The sequence below is a fragment of the Macaca mulatta genome, chromosome 18 (assembly GCF_049350105.2).
Source record: "Macaca mulatta isolate MMU2019108-1 chromosome 18, T2T-MMU8v2.0, whole genome shotgun sequence".
NCBI classification, from domain to species: Eukaryota; Metazoa; Chordata; class Mammalia; order Primates; family Cercopithecidae; genus Macaca; species Macaca mulatta.
In genome coordinates this window covers 60781784-60801592 of record NC_133423.1, presented here as the reverse complement: position 1 = coordinate 60801592, position 19809 = coordinate 60781784, and the positions used below count along the sequence as shown (strand labels likewise).

The 19809-nt window shown below is 43.7% G+C and overlaps 1 pseudogene; it reads left to right on the top strand.

Moving 5' to 3' along the window:
* The first annotated feature begins 16278 nt into the window (after window positions 1-16278).
* On the top strand, window positions 16279-19237 carry LOC144336460 (leucine-rich repeat-containing protein 37A3-like; annotated as a pseudogene).
* Window positions 19238-19809: the final 572 nt, after the last annotated feature.

The following is a 19809-nucleotide window of genomic DNA, read 5'->3' as shown; positions in this document are numbered from 1 at the left end:
GCCAGGCGTGGTGGTGGATGCCTGTAGTCCCAGCTACTCGGGAGGCTGAGGCAGGATAATTGCTTGAACCCAAGTGGCAGAGGTTGCAGTGAGCTGAGATTGTGCCATTTCACTCCAGCCTTGGGAGACAGAGTGAGACTCATCTCAATTAAAAACAAAAACAAACAACAAACAAACAAAAAACCCACTAGAATATTGACACCTGAAAATAGAAAAAAATAGAAAGCTGGAAGGAGAAATTATATTTTTCTCTCTTCCCTTTATTTCTTTCCACCTTTCTTCCTGTTTCCCTCCCAGAGTCTGAATTTCCCACTTTTTCTCATTCCATGGAAGGAAAAATAAGAAAAGATTAGATAGATCTGGGGAGAAAATTAGAAAAATGCAAAATGGTGATGGCAACAGGGGAGAGAGGCCATCCTCAGGTTTTGGAATAAGTGAATGAAAAACGATGAGGCCAGGTTTTTCATTCTAGGTGCCCCATTAGGAAACAGGAATGCCAATTTTCATTTCATCAGGGCTTCTATCTATGTACTTAACTTTCACAATTGTTGCAAATTTAATTGTAAGCAATAGAGGTGAATGGAGCAAGCACTAGACTTTAGCGCTCTCTCTTTCACTCTCTAGATGTGTGACCTGTGATATGTCAACCTCTCTGTGTGTCAGTTTCCTTGTCTGTAAAATGTGTGAGCTAGATTAATCTACAGTCCCTTTCAGGTCTATCATTCTTTAATTCCATGAAAGAACATTTTGTTTCATTTTGTAACCCACCCCATTTCAGAAAAAGAACTTTTTAAAAATTCTAATTTATGTATTTTTTATTTTATTTTTTAGAGATGTGGTCTGACTATGTTGCCCAGGCTGGTCTCAAACTCCTGATCTCAAGCAGTCCTTCCCCTTCAGCCTCCCAAGTAGCTGGGATTACAGGCATGCGCCACCTCACCTGACTGAATGCTAATTTAAAAACCTGTGGGCATTAGAGTATGTGACAATAAGCATTCTGCAATTTATACATGGCATATTCTCTTAGGACTCTGAGAAAATATATATATATATATATATATATATGGTATATTCTCTTGGCACTCTGTGTTTCAGAATAACATATGGTATCCAATATACCTTAGATGAGAAGGGTTACAGTAGGATATATATGTTTGTGTGTGTAGATATATCCTTCTATGTAATCCTGCATCGATTACATGAAGGTTTAATACTTCATGGAAATCAGTCTGCAAAGACTAATAAGTGGGAAAATGATGCTCTAAGATATCAACAGTTTAAAACAAGTTCCAGACAAATAGGAAATTTAGCCTCAAATTCAAAGACTGTAGTCAGGGACTTTTCATCTTTCAGAAATAAGAAGTGTGGCCGGGTGTGGTGGCTCACACCTGTAATCCCAGCACTTTGGGAAGCTGAGGCGGGCAGATCACCTGAGGTCAGGAGTTTCAGCCTGGACAACATGATGAAAAACCCATCTCTACTATAAATACAAAAAATTAGCCGGGTGTGGTGGTGTACGCCTGTAATCCCAGCTACTCGGGAGGCTGAGACAGGAGAATTGCTTGACCCCGGCAGGCAGAGGTTGCAGTGAGCTAAGATTATGCCATTGCACTCCAGCCTAGATGACAGAGAGAGACTTTGTCTCAAAAGAAAACAAAAAAAAGAAAAAGAAAAAGAAAGAAAAAAATAAGAAGGGTGTTCATTAAATCTACACTTTTCTGATTCAGACAATTGTCTGGTAACAATAAAACCAAGTCACACAAGTATAAAATGAAGGTTTGCCAAGGCTAAAACAGACACCAAGTAAGTGACAAATACTTGAATAACAGTGAAGCATAAACTAATATAAATAAGAAATTCAGTGATCACATGATATCGGCTAGATTTCTGCCTAATGTCTTACCATGACTCCTTTTATAGTGGGTTCAATGGCGGCCTCCCAAAAAATATATTTACCTGGAACTTGTGGACATTACTCAATTTGCAAAAAAAGGTCTTTAGAGATGTAATCTGCAATTTGGAGTAGCCCTAAATCCAATGGCTACTATCCTTATATCAGAGGAGAAGACAATGGGAAGACAGAGGCAGAGATTGGATGATGCACTCCAAGCCAAGCAGTGCCAAGGACTGCCAACAGCCACAAGCAACGAGGAGAGAGGCCTGAACCAGGTACTCCCTCATAGCCACCAGAGGAAACCAGCCTGCAGACACCTTGATTTTAGACTTCTGGAATTCTGGCCTCCAGAACTATGAGAGAATAAATTTCTGTTTTAAACCATCCAATTTGTGGTAATTTGTTCTGGCAGCCCCAGAAAACGAATGCACCTCTTTAAAAATATAGTTTCCAAAAATACTAATCTATTTAGTTTCCTGAACACACTACACACACACACACACACACACACACACACACACACATATACACACACTATAATCCCTAAATCTTTTAAGGATTAGGTTATCTTGGCCTAAATCCTACTTCTATGACCTGTGACAGCCAAAACCCTCCTCCATGTGTCCTGTAAATTTCCATGCATACTTCCTCATGTTTGAGGCTGCCACATTGAGTTGTACAGACTCCCTGGCTAGAAGACCTTCTGTAATGCACAGCCTGCAATCTACCAGCAATCTACCCTCAAAGCTATGCACCCTGCCATGGGGCTACAATGCCTGTTTTTCACACAAATGTGTCACTCTGTCCCAAAGAGGTATCTCTTAAAAATTGGTACAAAAATGGCATGTTACCAGCAGTGGTTCTCCCTGTCTGCTCTCTTGCCACTGATCCTTGCCACAGTCTCCCAGGACTGGTATCCACAAATTATTCTTTTATTTTACATTTTGTTTAGGTTCAGGATACATTGCAGGTTTATTATACAGGTAAATTCATGTCACAGGGGTTTGTGGTACAGGTTATTTTATCACCCAAGTACTAACTTCGTATCCAATAGTTATTTTTTCTGATCCTCTCCCTCCTCACATCCTCCATCCTCAAGTAGACCCCAGTGTCTCTTGTTTTCCCCCTCTTTGTGTTCATGTGTTCCCATCATTTAGCTCCCACTTATAAGAACATGCAGTATTTGATTTTCTGTTCCTGCATTAGTTTGCTAAGGATAATGCACAAATAATTTTTAAACCTAGTGAGATTACCAGAGGTTACACAGAAATTACATCACATGCCATAAAATTTCATCATCATGTTCAGTTTTTCATTCATGTTCTCTCCTTTCCAATGTCCTGAAATTCTTATAAATGACTTTGCTACTGATATAAGCCATGCCATCAACTCTGTCTGTGTACCACATTCTGGAGAATAATATTTTCCCCATCTTCTTTTACTATTTTAAGTATCAGAGCCTTTGAACATGCTGGCTCCTTATCCCTTTGTCAGAAATAAACTTTTGTCTAATTATCTTTCAAACACTATTTCAAACTGAAAGAAATTGAATTATTAAAAAGTAAAGACTATACAATACCAAATTCACCAGTCATTGTCTATCTCCCACAGACAGGCCTCTGTTCTCTCCTACCTCTCCCCAACTGGATGATAGCTCTTTAAGAGCACAGCCCTGAACACTTGCTCCTCCCACCCTGTATTTAATCACACACCCAAATGTTTGTTTTCTAAGCACTTTTCTCATAATCAGATCTCCTAAGAGGATTGTAGTCAAATGACTATAATCAAGTTTAAATTCCTGTCATTTTCCAAAAATCGATAAAATTAAAAGTCTGACAAATTCTGCTGGCTACTACTCTGTCCGGTGACTTAGACACAGGCTATAATGGAGTCTTTTTCTTTTTTGCATGAGATTGCTGCAGTAGTTCAGAGTTGCCCTTGTATTTTGCAATTCTACTGGGACGGGACATCATTTCTTTTTTTTCTTTTTTTTTTTTTTTAGACAGGTCTCACTCTGTCACCGAGGTTGGAGTGCAGAGGCGTGATTTTGGCTCACTGCAACTTACACGTCCCGGGTTCAAGCAATTCTCCTGCCTCAGCCTCCCGAGTAGCTGGGATTACAGGTGCCCACCACCACGCCCAGCTAATTTTTGTATTTTTGGTGGAGGCGGGCTTTTACCATGTTGGCCAGGCTTGTCTCGAACTCCTGATCTGCCTGCCTGATCCACCTGCCTCAGCCTCCCAAAGTGCTGGGATTACAGGTGTGAGCCACCATGCCTGTCCAGTCACTTCTACATCTTTCCTTTTGCTTTGCTCACATAGTATCGTTTAGGAAGAACACTTTCATCTCTTCTTTCCTAATCCTTTGGGTGTGCTCACATTTACATTCATTGCCCTATTTTTCAGGGCTTTTGGTGATGTTATGCTCCTTCTGAATTTGATTTCTTTTTCCATTTCTGGTTCCTTTCCAATTCCAAATTAAGAACGCCGCTAAGCAGCGAACATCATCTTGACAAGCTCAAAATGCAGTTACGTTTTTGCATGGTGTATTAGATTGTGACCCATGAGATTAACTCAGAAATCATATAAAAACAGTATTTTATTTTATTCCTTGTATATAGGCTGCAGCAATTTATTTTTGATATATTAACAAAAAAATGTCGTTTTCCTTGCACTGTTTGGTTCTTACCAGTTTCTTTCCAAAAGTGACATTCTTATCTAAATATAAAAATTATAAATGGGCCAGGCACAATGGCCCATGCTTGTAATCCCAGCACTTTGGGAGACCAAGGCGGGTGGATTACTTGAGCCTGGGAGTTCAAGACCAGCCTGGAAAACATGGTGAAACCCTGTCTCTACAAAACACAAAATTAGCCAAGCATGGTGGCACATGCCTGTAGTCCCAGCTACTCAGGAGGCCGACGTGGGAGGATGGCTTGAGAACAGGATGTAGAGGCTGCAGTGAGCCAGGATCATGCAACTGCACTCTAGCCTGGGCAATAGCGTGAGACTCAGTCTTTAAATATATATAAAAATAAGTTACTTTCTAAATTTTAAGTTTATTACTGAGCACAGACCTGAAGCACTGTATACACCTCATTTCATTAGGGCTTCATAATAGCAATACAAGGTCCCTACCATTACAGGTTTGATGCTGCACATGGAGAAACTGAGTTTCTGAGAGGTGAAGGGACTTGCCCAAAGTTGTCTGTTTAGAATGCGATGGATGCAGCATGCAAGCCTGCTCAGACAGTTTGAAGCCTCTGCCTTCCTGTACTTGGCCTTTTCTTAGTTAGTCTGGGAGAGGCATCTTCTAATTGACATCTATCTCAGACCCCTCCTAAGGTCCAAATTCCTAAAGCAAAGTTAGGAGTTTAATGTTTTCCATAAAGGTGAAACCGAATTTTTTTCAAACGAGGGTTCCTCAAACCAAACGCCTGTGGCAGCCAGGCAGGTAAAATAAATGGGAAAGCAGGCAGAGTGCAAAGCAAAACAAAAGCAAAATAACCGCTGACAAGCTCGAGTTAATTGGTGCATCAAAGAATCGTTGGCCAGGCGTTGCCAGGTAGCCTATTATTTTCAAAAGAAAACAGAAACGCAAGTTTTCATTTGAAATCTCTCAATTATTAAATGTCAGCATCTAAATCAGATTTGTTTGTTTTACTAACTGTACAAACTAAATGTCTATGAAGCCCACAAATTGCCAGCCAGTGAGTGGTTCAAGTATGGACTTGACCTTGGCCCATAAAGCACATGTCCAATATGGTAGCCATAGGCCACATCATGCAACTATTTAAATTTACATTTAATTAAGTGTAAATAAAATTAAAAATTCAATTCTTCAGTTGCACTAGCCACATTTCTGGTGTTCAGTAGTCACACGTGATATGTGGCTACTATAACGGACGATACAGAACATTTCCATCTTTGCAGAAAGTTCTATCAGACAGCACTGAACTGGAGCAAAAAGAAAATCAGAGCTGCTTTTTTGTCCTCCATCGTGATAACCAACTTGTACCAGAATGCTAAAGTTACTGCTCCCCCAGGACCACTCCGGACCCTTCTCTTTCATCTGAACAGACAGAGGTTGCACAGACAATCCCACCTACCTCCCCTGGGTCTGACATGAAGCCGGCTGGGGTTGCACAGACTGGCAAGCCTGGGAAGAAGGCAAAGTGTGTCTTTAGCATCTCCCAGTCCCAGCTCTGAGACTCTGGGACTTACAGTCAGGCCACCACCCTCCCCTCTCAACAGAGACCAGGGCCTAATAATCTCTGCCCACTCTGGAAAACTTATGTCTAGGTCATTCAACTACAGTAAAGCATTCATAATGGATATGTACCTGAAGTTTCTACCCCTGCCTTGGAAGTTGATATTTACAATGTAGAAAATTCCAAGAGTAAGATGTCAAGCCTAGGGGAGATGGTGAAGCAGGATTTTATATTCTCATAGCAGAAGACCACAATCATCTCCCTGAAGCATCTGAACTCTTACCTTGTAGGCTCTCAGCTCATTTCCCTGGCTCCTTGGCAGGCCCTACTCAGGATCTGGGTCAGTAGTCTCAAAAGTAGGCTGGCCATGAGGATCACCTCCATAGGCTTGCCAGCTTTAACCAGTGAAAATACAAGATTCCCAGTTAAATTTGAGTTTCAGATAAACAATGAATTTTTTTTAGCACAAGTATGTCCAGTATGCTATGCAATGTGTGTTTTATCTGGAAATTTTACACCAATGGCCCTTTTTATAAAAATACTTTCTTGCTGGACCCACAAATTCTCAAGCTTGCTCAGGTTTAGGAACTTTGATTATATTTTACTTACCTGCCTCTGGGAAGTGTTTCATTTCTTAGTCAATTTCTGTCTCCTTAGAACTGTCTTTTTATTTTCTTATTTATTCATTCATTTAGTTTTAGAGATGGGGTCTCACTCTGTCACCCGGGCTGAAGTGCTGTGGCATGATCACAGCTCACTGGAGCCTCAAACTCCTGGGCTCAAACAATTCTTCTGCCTCAGCTTCCCAAGCAGCTGGGACTACAGGCATGTACCAGCACACCTGGCTAATTTTTTAAAAACTTTTTTGTAGAGATGGGGTCTCACTATATGGACCCATCTGGGCTTGATCTCCTGGTCTCAAGCAATTCTCCGGCCTCAGCCTCCCAGAGTGCTGGGATTACAGGCATGACCCACAGCACCTGGTCTGGAACTGTCTTTTTTTTTTTTTTTTTTTTTGAGATGGAGTTTCACTCTTGTTGCTCAAGCTGGAGTGCAATGGCACAATCTCGGCTCACTGCAACCTCTGCCTCCTGGGTTCAAGCAATTCTCCTGCCTTAGCCTCCCAAGTAGCTGGGATTACAAGCATGTGCCACCATGCCTGGCTAATTTTTTTTTTTTGGTAGAAACAGTGTAACCATGTTAGCCAGGCTGGTCTTGAACTCCTGACCTCAGGTGATCTGCCCGCCTCAGCCTCCCAAAGTGCTGGGATTACAGGCATAAGTCACCACGCCCGGACAGGAACTGTCTTTTTTAATGGAATCACAGTTTCCTGTAGTGGAACATCAAGCTACTCATGACTATTACCTTCATTATGTCATCTGATCATCACAACAACCTTGTAGAGTAAAAGAGACAAAAAATATCCTTACCTTGTCAATGAGCGAACTGAGGTTCAGATACTTAAATTTTTCAGGCAAAGCTACCAATAAATGGCATACCTAGGACCCAAACTCAAGTCTTCTGGCTTCCCATTTCAATATTTATCGATCTATTCAGGGCTGTGAGTGAAAGGGGATGGCAATAATGAGTGAGAGAAAAAGAGAATTTTTTGTTAAAAGTATGGCCACATCACCAGTTACCACTCTTTTGAGTCACACCTTTCCAGCCCACCAATCAATTCTGAAGCAGAAGGAGAAGACCAGGGACTCAGAATGTAAAAAGTCCCACATCGCCAGGAATCAAGGCGTCTGAGAGAGAGAAAGTTCAAACTGGATAATGCAATCAAAATAATATGGAAATTGGCTTTTGGACTGGTTATGGCAGTGACAACAGTGAATGTCTGAAAAAACTGTTGTTAAACTATGTAATGAGATACTACACCTGTAATTTACCTCCACCACCTAGTTCATACCCTGGAATTTTCTTACAGTAACGTAATGAGTAAGCTCTGTGCCTCGTCTGACTCCGAGTGCTACACTGCAGTGAACAGGGTCAGAGAAAGGTAACCACTATAAAAGGAGTGGAAGTAGAGGGAAACCATAAACCTAGGCTCTAAGCTCCAGAGGGCAGATAACTAACTACTCTGCCCCACTTGAATGCCTGGGGGTGATGGCAGAAGTTGACCTGCCCTGGAACTCATCTCCATAAGCTCTTTGTTGTTGAGAGCAATCTCTTGGAGGTACCCCAAGTCATCACACATCCACAATTACATGGGGCATTAATGTGCTAGAAAAGATTCATTCAACTCTAAGAAATAAAATTAGTAGGCCAGGCACCACTCACGCCTGTAATCCCAGCACTTTGTGAGGCCGAGGCAGGTGGATCACTTGAGGTCAGGAGTTAGAGACCAGCCCAACCAACATGGTGAAACCCTGCCTCCACTAAACACACAAAAATTAGCTGGGCGTGGTGATGGGCACCTGTAATCCCAGCTACTTGGGAGGCTGAGGCAGGAGAATCACTTGAACCTGGGGGTGGGGCAGAAGTTGCAGTGAGCGAATATCGTGCCACTACACTCCAGCCTGGATGACAGAGTTAGACTCCATCAAAGAAAGAAAGAAAGAAAGAAAGAGAGAAAGAGAGAGAGAGAGAGAAAGAGAGAGAGAGAGAGGGAAGGAAGGAAGGAAGGAAGGAAGGAAGGAAGGAAGGAAGGAAGGAAGGAAGGAAGGAAGGAAGGAAGGAGAAAGAAAAAGAAAGAGAGAGAGAGAAGAAGGAAGGAAGAAAGGAGAAAGAAAGAAATGTTTATAGCAGTTTTATTCAAAATAAGCAAAAAATGGAAATAATCCAAATGTTCAACATAGGAGAAAGGATAAATTATGATATTTATACACAAAAGAATACTATTTAATCAATTATACCTTAAGGCTGTTAAAAATGAAGAATAAACAAAAGAATACTATTTAGCAATAAAGTCAAAAAATTAAAATAGCAGTGGTCTCTTTGAATAAGAGGTACCTCATGGAATTGACTGAAAAGAGGCACAAGGGAAGCTTCTGGGTGCTGCAAATGTCTATATTTTTATTTGGGTGATGGTAACTTGAGTACCATCTTATCAAATTGCATTTTCTGCATGTAAAACACGTACCTCAATAAAGGAAATAAATGGCTAGTTAAAAAATAATAAAATTACAATATATTCATACAATGAAATAGTATGCATTTAAAATTATGATGTAGATCTGTATTTATTGACATAGAAAAATGCCTACAATATATTAATAAATATAAAAGCAGAATCCAAAACAGAATGGAGAATACCATTTTTGTAAAAAATATGATATTAAATATTGATATGGGTACGGACAGGAAAAGGGAGTCATGCACAAATGAAACTGCCAAGATATTAAAACTGGTTACTAACATTTTATGATGAGTTTTACTGCTTCAAACAGAAATCATTAAGATAGTTCCACATTTTTTAAAAGCACAAAATGAAAGCATTGCAGCAACATCAAAATAAGACCAAGGTCTAAATTCGTGTTTCTCAGTAGAGGTGATTTGTCCCCCAGGGGACATTTGGCAATGTATGGAGATATTTTTGTAGTCTCAACTAGGAAGGAGTGACAGCAACATTTAGGGTAGAGGCCAGGGATGCTGCTGGACATCTTACAATGCACAGGACAGCTCCAACAACAGCCATCTGTACTAAAATGTTTATAGTGCCAAGGTTAAGAAACCCAGGTCTGTCTAAATGGACATAAGATAGGGCCTGTTTATAAGACAGAAGTAGTACAGTGTTGACTTATTTCTTTTATTGCAAACAGTTCAGAAGTTGCCTCTCATTCAGAATCTCCATAAATCCCAGTGGCAACCAGCCTTCTCCTGCACCTAACACAATGCTCTCCGCATATCTGGAGGGATGGCTCTTGGAGAATCAGTTGTGCAAGGTCACTAAGAGCCAGCCCTGACTTCCATATCAGAAAAGAATACTTATAGAGGCAGAAACCTCTGAACTGGCCATGAATGGCCAAAAGGAAGGGTGTGATATTCCACTCCCTGCCTCCTCTCCACTCCTTCCGCTACCAGGAAGGGCACTGATTCCTGGAAGGACCAACTCCATCACATTAACCTCCTCATGGGCCCTCATAACCACTGCTTCCCAGAAGAGAGATTGAGATGTTGGGTTTTTGATAGCATAAGTAGCATTTGCATAAGTAGCATTTTTTGAATCCTCAGGAAGACGTTACCAAGATAGATAAGAGTTTTTTGGGGAATGTGAGGGTGATCCGGCTGTGACATATGTCATCCCATTAATGGCCAGGATTGATTTAGCTGATCTGGTTGGCTAGGCGGGTGTCCCCTTCCTCCCTCACCCCTCCATGTGCATCCCTCCTGAAGCTGCATGCTCGGTCCGGGAGGATGACCATCCCTGATAGAGGAGAACTGGTCTTTGGTCAAGGATATACAAGTAGCTGCACTCCCCTGCTAGAACCTCCAAACAAGCTCTCAAGGTAAGAGTTTTTTGGAGAGATACATAGTTTTCTGCATTCTTTAAATTCCAATCAGTATATCAAGACTTAGACCTTGCTGACTTCACCATTAAGCCTGGAATAGGGAGAACTCAGGCTATGCTCTAAGGGAGACCTCTGCCACGTGGGAAGGGTAGGGCTGACATACTCCATTCCCAGAGCAGGGGGCAAGGAGAAAAGAGATGCGGGAGCAAAAAGAGGCAACTCATCCAGCAACCTGCCCTGGACCAAATTCCCAGAGGGGAAAAATCAATGGACACATCTAGGCAAATATGAGGGAAGCTTGGGGCTAGTTGTTTTCTTCACCCTGTATAACCTAAGGGAGCTGAGAGCCTCCAGAAAAAGATCATGTCCTGTCTGAGGGTGTAACCACCCAATCTGTTCACCTTGCCTGCTGCCTAGACAGAGCCAATTTACTAAGACAGAGGAATTTCAATAGAGAAAGAGTAATTCATGCAGAGCCAGCCATGCGGGAGACCAGAGTTTTATTATTACTGAAATTAGTCTCCCTGAGCGTTCTGGGATTAGAGTTTTTAAAGATAATTTGCCGAGTAGGGGCAGGGGAAGTGGAGAGTGCTGATTGGTCAGGTTGGAGATGGAATTATCGCTGGTCAAAGTGAGTTTTTCTTGCTGTCCTCTGCTTCTGGGTAGATATGGCAGAACTGGTTGAGCCAGATTACCAGTCTGGGTGGTGTCAGCTGATCCATCAAGCGCAGGGTCTGCAAAATATCTCAAGCACTCATCTTTGGTTTTACAATAGTGATGTTATCCCCAGAAGCAATTTGGGGAGGTTCAGACTCTTGGAACCAGAGGCTGCATGACCCCTAAACTGTAATTCCTAAATGTGTAGCTAATTTGTTAGTCCTGCAAAGGCAGACTGGTCCCCTGGCAAGAAGGGGGTCTTTTCAGAAAAGGGCTGTTATTAATTTTGTTTTAAAGTCAAACCATGAACTGAATTTCTTCTTAAAGTTAGTTTGGCCTATGCCCAGGAATGAACAAGGACAGCTTAAAGGTTAGAAGCAAGATGGAGTTGCTTAGGTCTAATTTCTTTCACTGTCATAATTTCCTCAGTTATAATTTTGCAAAGGTGGTTTCAATACAAAGAAAGCCAGGTGGATGAACCTGAAATACAGCCCCTAGTCCCTCACTTCTGAGCAGAGTGCGCTGTGGATCCAGACACTGCTGTGTTCCCTGGGAACAGGTAAAGAGGTGCTGAGATAACCAGTGGGCTCCCTGAGGCCTGGGCTGGAGAGATGTCAAGGACTGCAAAATTATGGGCAAATGGCAGGACTTCAGCTATGGGTGCCATTGTGATATCCAACACCACAAGGTACAACTAATCAGCAGCACTTCAAAGGACACCAGACCTGGAGCAGGAACAAGGGAAGTCCCAAAAGGACTGACCCCCACTACGTGGATTAGAGGTCCCCTGAATCTTTCCTTAACCCTGACTGTATCCACATGCCAATTTAGAGAAGAGAAAGGGGGTTGGTGCAGGGGTGGGGGGCGTGGGGGAAAGAAATTTGAAGATGGAACATTGACCTGAAATAGACTGTGTGGATTGAAATGGACTGAAATAATGTGAATTGTCATGTGTGTCACCGTGCTCACCTTCACTACCCATGCCACAGGGTCCTCATGACCAAGGTTAGGCCTGTCAACCTAAATAACAAACCAAAAGACTCTCAAAAGATAATGAGCTTATTTGGGAGTGCACAGAGAATTTGCAAATCTGGGATATGCAGGCTTTGGAGACCGGAGGCACATCCAAAGTGGCTGAGGCAGCGGGAAGTGTTTAAAGGCAAAAGGGAGAAGTATACACCATTTGTTTTAAATCAGAGAATGTTGGCTACAGGGGCTCATCACAGGAGTTGACATCGGTTCATTCGTGGAGACAGTGTGTCAAGCAAGTGTTCTTGTACATCCTGCTAGCTGTCCTTGTGACTCATGTAGCAAGCTGCAGTTTAGGAAGTTCTTGGCAGAAGTTTTTACTACAGGCATATGTGCATGAGAGTCCTTCAGAAAGTCTTTGTAATAGTGTGTGTCAACTTGGCTAGGCAAGGGTGTGCAGTTGTCTGGTTAAACAATAGTCTAGGCATTGCCATGAAGATATTTTGTAGATGTGGTTAACATCTATAAGCAGCTGACTCTAAGTAAAGCAGGCTACCCTTGATAATGTGGATGGGTCTTATCCAATCAATTGAAGGTCTCAGAACAAAGACTAAGATTTCCCAGAGTAGGAGGAATTTACCTCCAGGCTAAAATATAGCCATCTTTCCTGACTTCCAGCCTGCTGGCCTGCTCTACAAATTTCAGACTCAAGACTACAACATTAACTCTTGCCTGAGTTTCTAACGTGGCAGCCTGACTTACAGATTTCAGATTTATCAGCCCTCACAACTGTGTGAGCCAATTCTCTCTCTCTCTCTCTCTGTCTCTGTGTGTGTGTGTCCTATTGGTTCTGTTTCTCTGGAGAGCCCTGATTGATGCACTTGGCAATATATATCAGGTTGCAAAAGCACATACCCTTTGAACTAGGAATTCTACACTAGGAATTCCACCCTCAGCTGTACTCATGCATAAGTGAAATTATGCATACACAAGATTCTGTAAGTACTGAATAAATAATTAAATGCCCTTTACTGAAGTATTTTAAAATTATAGTACACACATAGCTAGAATAATTTGCAACCATAAACAAAAAAAGCTTTCTGTATTCTTTTATTGAATTTCATCCAAGATAATGTTAAGTGAAACCAAGATACAGAATTGAATATATGGTTACTACCATTCACATAGAAGGAGGAAGGAGCGAGGGTATTGTATACACCACACACACACACACACACACACACACACACACACACACACACACAAACATATTCTCTGGAAGAATATATAAGGAATTGCTAATATTGGGTAATATTGATTCTGGAGAATAAGAATATCTTTTTGTAACTTTAGAGCTTGGTACCACATATCATGAAAACAAATCAATTGTGAGTGGAATTAAAAGGCACACCACATAACATTTATAAAGAAAGGATGCAGAATCCTGGGTGGCTGCTCCTATTACAATGAGTCTTTCTCAGTAGTGCTCTCGGGTTTGTGATTGCTCTGCCCTCTAGAGGCGGCTTTGAGAAGTGCTTGAGATGAACGTCTCTGTGACCCACCTCATCAGCAGGCTCCGCTTAGTCTAGGAGCACAGGCCTGAAGTGGGTGCTTACAGGATGGTTTTCCTCTGGCTACCTGCCTTCGTTTCATCTAGCAACAGTAGTTCCGGTAATGTTGGCAGTCAGTAGCTATTACGGTGGGAAGAATCGGAACTTGAATAAACCGCAGCGCTACTAAGATCCCGTTCTTAAAGGCAGAATCACACACAGTAAAAGAGAATTTGAGGTCTTCAGTTACTAATGAAATACCAAGACTTCTTTATTACTCAATTTGGATCAAAAAATATCAACTAGAAAAGAAAGTTGGGAATGATTATCCACGTATATTTATGAGTGTAACCTCTGACGTATAAATGAATTACATACTAATCATGAGGTTGGATTTTAAATCTTGACATACTCAAAATGTACAGAAAGGACTTTGTAATCACATGTTTTCACTGCAGGCTGCAGCTGAATAGTGAAATATGAAAAATACATGTTTGAACTATTTAATTTTTTGAAATTTAAACATATAATTTAGCAATATAGCATATATATAGCAATATAGCATATGTATGTATACAATATAGCATACATACAAATACATATTTCACTATCAGGCAATGTTAATATTTTTTATTGGCTTCTAATTTCTTTAATTATTATTTTATAATAGATGCCTTTTATTGAAAGCTCACTGTTTGCAAAGCAGTCTACATTTATTATCCCATGAAATCCTCAAACAACAAAAGGTAGGTGTCAATACCACTGTCAGTAGGTGATTCTGCCAGACAATGAGTAATAAGATAGGTAAGAATGGCTACGGGGGAAGTCAGCTGGGTTCTAGTTATAGTCGCATTTCAGAAAATCATGTAACATGCTGACTTTAACAACCTAAGCTTCTTCTCTGAAGGGGTGGCCTGCCCCTCCACACCTGTGGGCGTTTCTCGTTAGGTGGAACGAGAGACTTGAGAAAAGAAATGAGACACAGAGACAAAGAATAGAGAAAGAAAAAGTGGGCCCAGGGGACCAGCGCTCAGCATACAGAGGACCCACGCCGGCACCGGCACCGGTCTCTGAGTTCCCTTAGTATTTATTGATAATTATCTTTACCATCTTAAAGATAAGGGAGTGGCAGGATAATAGGATCATTGTAGGGAGAAAATCAGCAGTAAGACATATGAACAAAGATCCCTGTGACATGAATAAGTTTAAAGAAAAATGCTGTGCCTTGATATGCATATGCAAACATCTCCATAAACCTTTTAGCAGCATTGCACCAGCAAGTCCCACCTTTTGCTGTAAGGCGGTTTTCTCCTATCTCAATAAACAGAGCATACAATCGGGTCTCACACCGAGATGTTCCATTGCCCAGGGACGGGCAGGAGACAGATGCTTTTCTCTATCTTAACTGCCAACATCCGCCAAAAGGCCTTCTTCCCTCTTGTACTAGTCCTCCTCAGCACAGATCCTTCACCGGTGTCGGACTGGGGGATGATCAGGTCTTTCTCTTCCCACGAGGCCATATTTCAGACTATCACATGGGGAGAAACCTTTGACAATACCTAGCTTTCTTAGGCAGAGGTCCCTGCGACCTTTGGCCGTGTACGTGTCCCTGGGTACTTGAGATTAAGAGAAAGCTGATGACCTTTAACCAGCAAGCTGCCTTCAGGCACTTGTTTAACAAAGACACATCCTGCACAGCCCAAAATCCATTAAGCCTTGAGTCACCACAGCACATGTCTCTTGCAAGGACAAGGTTGGGGGTAGGGTCACAGATCAACAGCATCTCAAATACAGAACAAAATGGAGTCTCTTATGTCTACTCCTTTCTATATAGACACAGTAACAGGCTGATCTCTCTTTCTTTTCCCCACATTCTCCATGTGTGCACACAGGGTAGACCTTTGAAGAGTGGCGCTGTAGCTTCTAGGGTAAAGGCTGTGTTAAGTCAAGGCAGGATGACAGTTCTGCTTCCTCCCAGGCTAGTGCAAAGGGCTATTCACTAGGATTAAAGCCTTCTCTCTCAGTCTGAATTGCCCACTCCCCTAAATCCCTCCGACAGAAAATTTGGAGTCCTCGTTTATACCCTGGTAGCCCCTACCTAATAGGGTGGTAAATTAATTACCAAACAGGCAACAAAGGATATGGAAGGTTTAGCAGAAATGGCAACATTTTGAAATAAATGACCGTAATGTGTGCTCTGCCTGCCACCCTAACTGGCACACATTTTGCAGGTCAGTTGCTTTCCCTATGGCCAAGAGGAGGAAAAGCATCTCTGGGATTTTAGCTTGGAGGAGGAAGAGTTCAGGCTGCCCGAACTGGACTGGCACTTCTGAATATCCCGAGGCGAGGTCCGAAACTTCCTCGGGAAGCTCTGCCGCGCCCCCACCCACCCCACCCATTCCACCAGGCTGCTGGAATCTTGGGACCGCAGACCCCACGGCCCACATCCTTCCTTGCTGAGGGGAGAGGAGGGGTGCTCCGGCAGGGCGGGGCGGGGCGGAAGGGAGGTTGGGGCTGGATTGTGGGATAAGATCGCCCTGGTGATGGGGAGCGGATCTGGACCCCAGCCTAATAAAGGCTGCGTAAATAAAGGTGACGTTAATAAAGGACGGGACGGGGCGCGCGGTTGCCAGGGGCGCCAGCGTCTCGGGGCTGCCCTAATGCCTCCGGCTCAGTGCGCGGCGCCAGCGCGTGTCTTGTCCCGGCTGCGTCTCTGGCCCCCACGGGCCCCTCCTCACATGGCAACTATTGTGGCTACTAGTCCAGGCGGCTTAGCCTCTGCAGTGGGTCCAGGACCCGCTCCAGCTGACTTCTGACTCCCTGGGGCCAAGTGAGCCCTGGTCTTCCCGCTCCTCCGATCTCCCACGCGAATCGAATCGCAGCCTGCGCTAACTCCCCACCCCCGGGCAGACCCGGGAGGGGCTTTGATTACCTGGGGTCTTCTGCTTCCTCCAAGATGTCAGCCCCGCTTCAGGAACCGACTGAGACTTTGGCTCAGACTTTGGTTCCATTCCTGGACACCAGTTCGGCTGGAGAGCTCTCCCGGGGCCACAGCAGTTCGCTGCTGCACACCGGGATCTGAATGACAAGCTCACTCGGCAAAGAAGGCTCCCAGAGGTGGTTGCAACGCTAGACTGGGATCAGAACCAGGCCTCAGCTCGGCCTCTTCGCCTCAAAAGTAAGTTTCTAACTGTAGATCTAGATCAGGCTGCAGATCATCAGGCATGTGAAATACTTGTTCCACCTCTAGATAGAAATCAAACGCAACGAACTTGACTGTTCTGCCCAAGAACCCGAAGAAAGATCTAGCTCAGCCTCAAAGGCTTGCCAGGGTTGTTGTTGGAACTCCATACCGATTTGTATCAAAACCTCAGCGTCAGAAACAAACTGCAGAATGAGTATTTAGATTCAAATATGGATATACTGTATCCGGGCAGCCTGCCTCCAGAACTCCAGGTGAACTCAGATGAGCCTCCAGGGCCTCCTAAGCAAGTTGGACTTGCTCAGTTCCATCTAGAGCCTGAAACTCAAAATCCAGAAACCGTTAAAGAGATCCAGTCCTCTACTCCAGCAAGAAGCCGCAGCGCAGCTTCCATAGCTCCCTGAGGTGGTAGCACCTTCTTCAACCAAAGCAGGAGGCCCCAGCTCTTCCTTCACAGTCCCTTGAGGGGGTCCCCTCTTCAACAGAGCAGGAGGCCCCAGCAAAGCAGCTGCCTGCCTCTGAAGAGATCGTAGCTCTGCCATCGATACATCATGAGGTAAATGTTCCATTGAAAAGCTGAAGTGAAGCTCAGCACTCACACTTGCCCAGTGTCACAGTCAAACCTGTGCATGTGGAGCTTACGGTAACTCCAGAGCCAGGTAAGGAACAGGCCCCAGCTCAGCCTCCAGAACACCCCAAGGAGGTGGGCTCTTCCTCAACCCAGTTAGAGGCCCCAGCTCAGACACCAGAGCACCCTGAGGAGATGAAACCTTCTGCAACCCAGCAAGGGACCCCAGCTGAGCCTCCAGGTCCTCCTGTGGAGCCTGAACTTTCCTCCAGTCAACAGGAGAAGCCGCCTGAGTTTCCCAGGGAGGTTGAACCTTCTGAGACCCAGCAGGAGGTCCCAGCTCAGCCTCCAGAGTCCTCTATGGAGAGTGCAGCTCAAACTCCACCGAATCGTGAGGTGACAATTCACCCTCCAGGTGAAGATCAAGCTCATTATAACTTGCCCAACATTACAGTTAAACCTGCGGATGTGGAGGTTACCACAACTTCAGAGCCTACCAAAGAGACGGAATCTTCTCCACCCCAGCAGGAGGCCCCAACCCAGCCTCCAGAGGAGGTGGAAACTTCTGCAACCCAAGAGGAGGCCCCAGCTGGGTCTCCAGGTCCCCCTGTGGAGCCTGAACTTTCCCCGCAGTGAGCAGGAGCAGCCAGATGAGCCTTCTGGGTTTTCCAGGGAGGCTAAACCTTCTGAGACCCAGCAGGAAGCCCTAGCTCAGCCTCCGTAACATCATGAAGTCACAGTTTCACCTCCAGGTCACCAGCAAGCTCAGCATTCAGATGTGCCCAATGTCGCTATTAAGCCTCCAGATACTCAGCTCACCATAGCAACAGAGCCTACTGCACAGGTGGGAACGTCTCCAACCCACCAGGAGGCCACAGCTCAGCTCTCAGGGCCAGTTAATGATGTAGAACCATCTGCCACCCAGCACAGGGCCCACCTCTGCCTCCAGAGTCATCGGAAGAGGCTGGACCTTTACCAGTTCAACAGGAGACATCAGTCCAATCTCCAGAACCTGCTAAGGAGGAGAACCCCTCTCCAACCCAGCAGGAGGCTGCAGCTAAGCATCCGCAGACCTCCGAGGAGGCTGAATCTTCTTCAACCCAGCAAGAGGCCCCAGCTCAGCTTTCAGAGCTCCCTGATGAATTTGTAGTTCAACCTCCAGAGCATCACGAGGTAACAGTTTCTCCTCTAAGTCATGATTAAGTTCCGCCGCCAATATTACACCATGTCACTGTTAAACCTGTGGATCACATGGTTACCATGACTCGAGTTCACTAATCAGGTTGAAATTTTAACCCAACAGGGGGCCCCAGCTCAGTCCTTAATGTCCCCTGAGCAGTTTCAACATTTGAAAGACCAGCAAGAGATTATAATTCAGCAGCTAAATACCCCTGAAAATGATGAACTTCCTTCAGGCCATCAAGAGCCCACAACTCAGCCTCCAATTCAGCTCTCCTCAGCCTTTGGAAGTTCACTGAATGATGAGATGGTATTTTCACCCCTAGATCTGTCTTCAATATTCAGAAGTAATTCAACTTTGCCTGATACCACAGTAAAAAATGTGGATATAGACGTTACCATACCTACAACAGTCACTATGGAGGTTGAACCTTCTCCAGTCCAGCAGGACAACCCTCTTATTCCCACTGAGCAGGCTGACTTTCCTCTAACCCAGCCTGATCCCTGTTCTAAAAAACAGAACAAAACAAAACAACAAACTCCATGTGTCTAAAAGTGAAATCACTGTCATTCCCCCAAGACTGTTCCTTCATTCACTATCACCCACTTAGTCAACCAGGTACTGGGTTCTATGCTATTCTCCTTCCTTGCTTTCATATCAAATTCTACAAACCTGTCCAATTTTATCTACCTAAAATGTTAAATTATCCTGTTCTAGATCAGACCCTAGACACCCCTTACCTGCGCTATTTCAATCATTTCTTGATTACTTAACTCTTCTTCCTGTCTCCAGTCTTTCCTCCCTCTACATTCATCCACAACATAACCAGAATGATGGATCCAAAATGCAGTTCAGAGACAAACTATCACTTTTGGTCAAAAACTGGGTCTGTGAAAAAGCATGAAGCCAAATAACCCTACTATATCTTCTGATTTATTAAATATACATGTATTTCAATATATGGAGAAGTTTGTAATATGTAAGCAGAAGTTTCTGAGACAGTTTTCTACATAACCATTACCTGATGTATAAACGTCTCTCACCCAGACAGAAATGTCTTATTCAGGAGTTCACCTCCACATTGAATAACTCCAGAGACACTGAATTCTGAGGGGTGCCCCTCT